This window comes from Dipodomys spectabilis, unplaced genomic scaffold (genome assembly GCF_019054845.1).
Source record: "Dipodomys spectabilis isolate Male_0828 unplaced genomic scaffold, ASM1905484v1 ptg000620l, whole genome shotgun sequence".
Classification (NCBI taxonomy): domain Eukaryota; kingdom Metazoa; phylum Chordata; class Mammalia; order Rodentia; family Heteromyidae; genus Dipodomys; species Dipodomys spectabilis.
Window position 1 is genome coordinate 386,910 of NW_024871297.1, and position 10,095 is coordinate 397,004.

A 10,095-nucleotide genomic window follows, 5' to 3' on the forward strand; every position below is an offset into this window, starting at 1 on the left:
TTTCTTAAAACAATAAAAGCCATTTATGACTGACCAATAGCCAGTATTATACTTAATGGGAAAAGCTACAACCAATTCTCCTAAAATCAGGAACAAGTCAAGGATGCTCACTGTCTCCACTCCTCTTCAATATAGTCCTGGAACCCTTAGCCAGGGCAATAAGGCAAGAAAAAGACATGAAAGTGATCCGCGTAGGGAAGAAGTTGTTAAACTATCACTTTTTGAAGACGATATACTAAACCTTCATGATCCCAAAAACTCCATCCCCAGACTCTTAGAAATCATAAATCACTTCGGCAAAGTAGCAGGATACAAAATAAACCCACAAAAATCAGTTGCCTTCCTGTACACTGACAATGTACAAGAAGAGGGGGAAATAAAGGAAGCAACCCCATGCACAATAACCTCCCAAAAAATAAAATATTTAGGAATTAACCTAAACAAAGACGTAAAGGAACTATTTAATGAAAACTACAAAAAGTTAAAGAAAGAAATTGCAGAAGACACTAGGAAATGGAAAGACCTCCCATGCTCTTGTATAGGTCGACTTAACATAATGAAGATGGTAATACTGCCAAAATTAATATACAAATTCAATGCAATTCCTATTAAAATCCCAATGATGTACATCACTGAAATACAGAAAACCATCCAAAAATTCATATGGAACAAGTTCAAACTCTACTACAGAGCTATAATAACAAAGACAGCATGGTACTGGCACAAAAACAGACCCGAAAACCAATGGAACAGAATAGAAGATCCAGACATAAATCCACAAGCCTACAGTCAGCTTATATTGGACAAAGGGGCCAAAGACATACAATGGAAGAAACACAGCCTCTTCAACCACTGGTGCTGGGAAAACTGGACGGCCACATGCAAAAAACTGAAAGTGGACCCCAGCCTATGATCATGTACCAACATCAACTCAAAATGGATTAAAGACCTTAACATTAAACCTGAATCTCTGAAACTACTGCAGGACAGAGTAGGAGAGACACTTGAACTAATAGGCACAGGACGGAACTTCCTGAACAGAGTCCCAGGGTCACAACAAATTGGAGAGAAACTCGACAAGTGAGGCTCTTAAAATAAAAAAACTTCTGCACAGCTGAATCTATTGCAACCAAGCTAGAAAGACAACCAACTATTTGGGAAAAAATATTTACCAGCACTATATCAGACAAGGGGTTAACATCCAGTATATACAGGGAACTCAAGAAACTAATCCCTCCCAAACCCAACAAACCAATTACTAAATGGGCAAGGTAACTAAAGAGGGACTTCTCAGATGAAGAAATAAAAATAGCAAAGAAATACATGAGGAAATGTTCATCATCACTGGTGGTGAAGGAAATGCAAATAAAGACAACCCTGAGATACCACCTTACCCCAGTCAGAATGTCTCACATCCACAAATCAGCCAACGACAAATACTAGAAGGGATGTGGAGAAAGAGGAACCCTATTACACTGCTGGTGGGAATGTACACTTATACCACCACTTTGGAAAGCAGTCTGCAGGGTCCTTAGAAAGCTAAAGATTGCCCTCCCTTACGAGCCAGTCATACCACTTCCAGGCATCTACCCTGAAAACAGGAACCAATATACAAGGACACGTGCACCTCCATGTATATTGCAGCACTGTTCACAATAGCTAGGATATGGAAACAACCCAGATGCCCCACCACAGATGAATGGATCCAAAAATTGTGGTATCTATACACAATGGAATATTATGCAGCCATTAGAAATGACAAAATATTGGCATTTGCAGGGAAATGGATGGAGCTAGAAGGAATCATGTTGAGCGAGGTAAGCCAAGAGCATAAGACAAACGGTACATGGTCTACCTGATAAGTGGATGATAAATTCAAAATGTTAGGTGAGACCACAAAATTAACAGGACTTAAGAAACAAAGAACTCCCACTCATCTGGTCGAACACTACTAAATATCCCATGCTGTTGATCACATGTATGGTGTATATGTGTACACCCTTATATATTATAGATTGTGATAGAAAATTTGCTCCAGGAAAGATAGAATGAACTTGTGACTTTAAATGAGCATTATTATTCCCCAATACTGTGAAATTTGGGAAATTATGTAAACACTTAATCACAATTAAAAAAAAAAACCTCGGGGAAGGTAGGGAGGGAAGGGATGGTAGATGGAAAACAATGGAGGGGGTAACAATGCTCAATAGAAGTGTACTCATTACCTTGCTCATGTAACTGTAACCCTCTGTATTGTATCTTTACAATAAAAAAAAATTAAAAAAAAAAGAAATCGAGAGACTTGGAAAAAAATCATTATGTGAAGGAAGCCAGACTCAAAGAAACATAGACTATATGGTTTCCCTCATTTTTATTAATTAATATTTGCTTAGGATAGTCCTGGCAGATAGGTTCGTTTTTTACACTCTTAATATTCGCTCTATGTGTGTGTGTGTTTGTGTGTGTGTGTGTGTGTGTGTGTGTGTGTGTGTGTGTGTGTGTGCAGTAATGAAACTCGACTTGGAGCCTCAAAATCTCGCTTGTTTTTTTCACTCATGACTGACTGAATCTGTACTATTTTAACCAAGGTTTCACTCTGTGTTTGATTGAACCATTGAAAATAAATGTCTCGTGGATTGCTACCCCAGCCATTTGTGAACCACCGTCTTCCAATCTCAACCTCATGAGATGAGATACTGGCATCTAGTTCTATTGCCAAGTATCATTTGTTTTGTTTTGTTTTGTTTTTGTTGTTTTGTGAGTCCAAAATCTGTATGGAAAACAAATCATTTATAATCAGGACTATTCACATAAAATTTGTGTTGTTTAACTATTACCTTAATAATGTAATCTTTTTGCATCCACATTATGTGATTTGAATTCTATTGTTTCAGTCAAGTCACTTACATATAATTTGAATCTTCTTGTCTTGGTTTTATAGGGTGTTAGGTGTATAAAAACAGAATTTATTAAGGTTTAACTCTGCACTACTGAAGCAAGACCTTTATGATTATTCAATGTCCTGTAAATCATAAGTTTATCACTACTTGAGGCACCATATGAGCACAAATAGTTTCCTATAATACCCACACATATTTTAGACCTCAATGCTATGCAATGCACACTTCTGCCAACTATGAAAGTGCATCCTTTTTAATTCTCCATGGATTTTCACTGTTCTTCTCTCTACTCTCCAGTGCTAAGTCCTGTGAAGGTCATGTTGATTTTCTCCCCTGTTACATTCATCATTGCATCTTGGGAACTTCTGGTATGCATTACTGTACTTCTGTCCATTCGCCTTGTGCTTCGGTTTGTACCCCTTTCACCTCGAAGTGCTAAAAATTGGGGATATTTGCTTTACTCTTTATCTCAGACATCTATCTTTACTTTCTAGAAATATATTCATTAAATTCCTTCTGTAAAGTCTAATGTCTTGAAAATTATTACTGCATTTTCATGGCTTTGTTATTTGGCATAAGGGAAGAACATAGATTAGTATTGTAACTTAGGTAAATGATTATTGCAATCATGCCTCAATAGATGTTGTTCATTGGATAATGTTTACTTCTTCAAGGTCTGTCTGCCTGCTTCCTTTTCACTGTTTTGTTTATTTTTCAATGTAGTCTTTTCTTCTGGAAAATATTATGGGCCTAGTGAAGATCAATTCCTACTGTAATTAGTCATTAATTTTATTCCAACCTCATTTCACAGATCCTTTTGAGTTTCTTCAGGGTCTGTGTAGTGCTTCACATTTTTAGATATGTTTTAACATCGATCCAATGATGAAGACACATTCCTTAAGTGATCATTTTGATGACTGAAAAGAAACCATGCTGCAATCTCACTATATGGCAATTTTCTGGTTTTAAATTCTTTTAGATAAAAATTGATGCTGGACAACAAATATTCTATGTACAATTTTATATTTTCCTAATTATTTTAGTATACTTCCGAATATTATATAAAGTTAAAACATTATCACTTACTTAGTTTTAGGATTTCTAAAACGTACAGAGTAAAAGTTCTATTCATTCACAGTTTTAAGATAATAGAGTGTTCATTATGACCAAGTGAGATATTTTAAAATTTTTATTTGTAGTCCTTAAAGGTTGTGCTGGGGAATCAATTCCAGTGCTTCATGTGTCTTAGTCTACTGTGGGCCTCTGAGCCTGATGTGACCTGTGGTTTTATTTTCAACTGGAATAAAGAAAAAATTCACTAGGAAGGAATTATTACTTGCTTACTTTCTCCAATATCTCTCGCATACATGAAAGTAATATAATTCTACACCGACTGAAAATAGTGTTCCTATTAGAGTAATTGTTTATTTTTTGTAGCCCCACTCTTCACTGTCTTGTCCCTTTCCTATCTCCCATTCTCATAAAACTTAACTGGATCCACTGGAAACCCACTTCTAGTCAGCCTCGTCCTTAAAAATTCAACCTTAACTAACCTACCCCCTGGTAGTCCTGCTATAAACATTCAAAGGCCTGACTGCAACCAGAATCTTTCCTGAAAGTCCTCCTCTGCTATAGAGAAAGGCTTCTTCCACTCCACCCCTTCCTCGAATCCCTGCTCTGCACCACCAGAAACCAGGCCACATCCATATCTCCTCCTATGATCTGCCTTGCTGCACCAAGAACCCTGTCTACATCAGGCTCCTCCCTCTAATCCTAACTTCATCCACCAGATACCCCGTCCGTAACTATTCTATTCCCTCATAGTCCCATTGCTCCCATATTCCATTCCCTCCAAGCTCCTCCAGTCCCATTCATATCCCACTCCCAACCATACTTCTCCCTCGACCCCTCCTGTTTTCATCAGAAACTCCATCCATAACTAGTCTACTTCTAATTGGCCTAAAGTCTCAAACTCAGCCCTGAACCTACCTCTTCCCACAAAGCCCACAAAGGGTTTTTGCTACACCAAAAACCCTCTACCTCTCTATAACTGACTTTGTAGCCCCGGCTTGGTTGACCAGAAACTTCTCACACAGCCCATCTCCTGCCTGGAAAGCCAGCCCTGCTATACCACAGGCCTCTCTACCTCCCATATCTACTCTCTCAATGGCTACATTGTTCCCTAGATGAATCCTCCCCTCATTGGATCCTCCCGCAGATCCACACCCTACTCAACCAGTTATCCTGCCCATAATTACCCTACAACTTTGTAGACCTTCCACTCCTTCTCAAAGTCCCTCTTCCAATTAACCCCATGGCTCCAAGCCCTGACCTGCTCTAGAAAACCCCCACTAGACAACCCCTACCACACTATCCCATCTCTCGACATCCACATTGCTCCACTGCAAACCACTGCATCTGTTTGACTCCCTCTGGAAGCCTTACCAGGCTCAACTTTAAATCCCTGTCCCTTCATAGTCCCTTTTTGAAGGTTGCCTTGCCCCACTGGAAACCCTGTCCAAAGTCTAATGTCCTGCCTTGCAACACTGAAATCCCCACCCAAACTTACTCCTCTTTTCGAAGTGGTAACTGGCTACACCAGAAACCCTGTACTAACTAGTCTAGTCCGCTGGATACTATCCCAGCTCTCACAAAGCTCTGGTCCTGAAAAATTCCTCCATATATTGTTACTACATTCTTCTCTGCCAGAAACCCCACCTCCCCCCTAACACCTGTCCCAAAGGCCTGCCAGTCTCCACCAGAAACCCCACCCCTTACTAGCCCACTTCTTCCTATACCACTCTGCCCTCTCACAGTCCCTGAAAAGCCTCTCCCTCATAGCTCCGCATTCCTGCACCAGAATCCCCACCTTTTGTCGGTCTCTTGCCTTCATTCTCTTCCCTGTCTTATGGGAAACTTCACCCTACGTATCCCACCAGGGCTTACAGTGCTACACCACAACCACTCCTCTAAGTAACTTCCTCCATTGTAGCCTTGTTCTTCCTTTTCAAAGCTCTGCCCCAAACAGCCTCTTCCCCAGTGACCTTACCTTCTTCCACTGAAAACCCATCCGCCTGCCAGTCTCCATCCTAAAGTCCCACCTACTCCACAAGAGACCCAGCTCCTAACAAGTCTAGGCTTTCCTGTCTCCTCCCTGCCCTACACAGACTGGCTTTCACCCTCAAAGCCCCGCCCTTCTCTACCACAGAGGCTGTGCCAATACCAACTCCTCCCTTGAACCTGACAGGGATCCACCAGAAACCCCACACCACCTCATCCTTGAAATTCCCACCTAGTAACTTTTATTACAAATGTGATTTTATAATGGTCACAGAATTCATACTAATCAATATGATAAGAAAGCAGTATTGCCAAAAGACAACAAAAATTAGATAGCTATTAGATGCCTTAGTCTAGTTTGGGGTTCTGTTACCAGGCAGATACACATTGTGTGAAAATGTGTGAACATGATTCCTCTAAATGGAAAGCATTCTTTGAAGTATCAGTAAGGTTTCATGAGTGAGTATTTTATTTCTAGAATTTTCGTACACATTTGTGTCCATTAACTGAAAAATATTAGTTATTTTAAATCTACTGGTTTGGTTGAGGAAAGAGTATTAAGATGTAAAAAGATGACTTTCAAATCATATCTCTAATGAATAAAATTTTGGAGTTACTTACTTTACTATGTACCAGAGTTTTTAGTAACAGAAATTCTCTACAGGAATCCACTTTGAATTTCCTCCTTCCACTAAAGTGCCCTTTGGAAAAGATTGAAGTGAGATTATACAGGTAGAATGCCAGAAACAAAAACGTATTTGAGATCATAACAAAAACCTTGATGAAGACCCTACCCAATGAGGTTAAATTTTCTAATGAAAGGAACTTAAGCATATTTACCTGCAGAATTTCTGAAGACTACAAGACAAAAATATAAGAAATGCCCTCTTATACCATGGTTCTGAAAACAAAACAAAACCAAGGAAAGACAACATAATGAGACAGAAGGGAATGAGGGACTTGTACATGTGATATAGAATGTAAAAATACACTGAATCAGGTAAAAATAATTTTGGTCACAATGCCTGGTTGTTGTTTGTTAACCTGTGACTTAATATAGGTCTCAGCAGGTGTCTGCCAAGCTATTTGTGTAGTTAGTCAATTTCATCATTGCAAGATCATCAGGATGATGAACTCCCACACACCTTAACATACCTGAAACACAACTAGACATACATTCCTATTGGTCCAACAGTGTAAGGCAGACCTGTATTTAATCCATGCTTTGTATGTAGTATGCTATGGTTTTTTCACGCTTGGTACAAAATGTCTCTGTCCAGAATTAAATGATGGCATTTATAGCGAAAATGATTTAGGGTCATTTTTAACATCTAATGCATGCTGAAGTTTTTATTTATACCTCTCCTTGTTCCTTTCTTTCTTCCTCCCTTTCTTTCTTTTCTTTTCTCCCTTTTCTTTTCTTTCTTTCTTTTTTCCTTTCTTTCTTTCTTTCTTTCTTTTTTTCTTTCTTTTTTCCTTCCTTCCTTTCTTTCTTTCTTCCCTTTTCTTTCCTCTTTTAGGAAATGAGTATGAATTTAGATATTTTGTTTGCTGAACAAGAATTCTATCATTAGAATAATCCTTTTTCGATTTATTTACTTTGCTCATAGGTTATCCATTTTGCTGAGGGCCGAACACAGGGCAAGTTCCTCACCTCTGTCTGCCAACTAGCGGGGATCACAAATGCATTCCAACAAGCGAACCTTTAGGAAGATATGAGACTCTTATTACTTTCCTTGCACAATGGTTCTGATCTGTGATCCTCTCAAATTCTACCTCTTCAATTAGTGATGTGAGTTCCAGTAGCCTACCCTCATTATACATCTTCTAAATGAATTATTGAAGGCAATTTCACTTTAATCTCTTTTTTGCCAGTCCACTGGCTGTTATAGTTTTATTTCTAGACAAATTTTGTGTATATATGCACATTAGCTTTAAAATATTATTTTACCTCCTTTTTTCCTTTTTAATTTTCTTGGTGAAGGGGCTTGAATTCTGGGTCTGGGCGCTGTCCCTGGGCTCTTCAGATCAAGGCTCACACGTTACCACTTGAGCCACAGTGCCACTTCTGGTTTTCTGGTGGTTACTTGGAAGTAAGAGTGTCATGGATTTCCTGCCAGAGCTAGCTTTGAACTACTATCCTCAGATCTCAGCTCCTGAGTAGCTACGATTATAGGCATGAGCCATTTGCACCCAGCTAAAAATGTTACTTATTTTATGTACTGTGATTTAGTTGAGGGAGTAACATGAGTGTGTAGAAAGGTAACTTTCAAGTTACTTCTCTAAATAATTTCAGAGTTTCATTTTCATATTTATTGCAGTTATTAATAACAGAAACTCCCAAAGTAACAGAATAATCCTTCATTTTCTCCTTCCCATAGGTACTATTGGAAGAGAATGAGATCTAAGACAATATGTACTTGAAATTATAAAAAAATTATTTTGATGATACATGAATAACCATATAACAGAACGTGCTTTTCATTTTCTAAAGAAAGGAATGTCATGAAAGTATATTTATTGGCAGGCTTTTCACCTGAAAAACAAAGAAAAAACAATATCATAAAAAAGCTGAAGGGAATCAGCAACCATGTAAGTGTGATACAGCATTGCACACTTTAAAACATGAACTGGTTCGGGTAAAGTAATACTTTGGGAAAGTATCTGTTCACTAAATTTATTCATTATAAATTTTTTATTTTTATTTACATGTCACTTAATATATAACTGCATACATGTGAGTGCTATGTAGATATATATCTATATATATACTATATATACTATATATAGATATATATAGATCTATCTATCTATCTATCTATCTATCTATCTATCTATATATATCATCAGTATCTGCCCAGTGAACTGTATGGTTATGTATGGTTAGGTAATTTCATCATGTCAAGTTCATCAAAAAGATTGACATCCATAAACCTTAACAACCCTGCAACACCACTGCACATGCAAACTTAAGTGTTCACCATTGTAAGCTAGACATGTGTTTTACCAAAGCTTTATATATATGGTGTTATTTTTTCATTTAGTCTTGACACAAAATGTATGTGCTCCTAGAAGTAAATGATGGCATTTAAAACTACAATAATTTAGTGTAAATCTTTACATTGAACACATGCTCAATATGAGTTGTTCTTTCTTTCCTTTTCTTATTTTATCTTTAGGAATTTGATTTGAGTTTTGATGTTGTGTTTGCCAGACAAGTATTCCACCACTGGAGTCACTCCACCAATCCTTTCTAGTTTAAGTTACTTTACTCATAGAGTAGCAATTTTTGCACCCAGCCCAAAAAGCAGGGATCATGATTGCATTCCAATATCCCTACCTAGTAGGTTGATATGGGTGATACTTTCCTTCCTAGACTGATTCAGAACTGTGATCCTCTCAAATTCTCCCACTTTAGTTAATTGTGTGAGCTCCAGTTCTCCCTACTTCTAGAAGATAGGACAGACATGAATGATTACAGGTAATTTGAGTGAATCATTGGCTAATATGGGTGACTTGGTATTAAAGTGTAGGGTAAGTTTTAAAGTATAATCACAGTAGTCAGATATTTTGCTAAGTAATTTTGTTTCACATTAATAACACATCTTGACCAGAATTAAGGACTTACTTTTGCTGTCTGTCAACTTGTATGTCATTTGGTAAAATAAACTTCATGTCTACCTTGTGGGATAAAGAACTTTGAATGGTCTGATGTGCTGGTTCATATCTATAATCATGGTTAGCAATCAGAAATAAATAGATCACAATTTGAACATAGCCTAACCAGAAATCTAAGTAGTCTCAATCTCAACAAACTAGTGGATCATGTTGAATCATGCCATTAATCTCAGCACCACAAGAGGCTAAGTATCTGCCTAATACCTGTGTCACTTGAGTAACTGGGACTCTTGTAGGCAGTCACCTCTACTGATGCAGAAACTGGGCTGAGATTTAGCAAGCAGAGGGAGGAGTCTGCCCCACCTTCCCAGGGTGAACCTCACAGAATGCAGTGATCATGCTTGCTTTCCTCCTCCAAATGTCTTGAGATGCCATGCTCTTGAGTGTTCATTATTTGATTCCAGTGACCTGTGATAGAGGTATAAGGAAACATTAAATAAATTTCACATATGCCAAT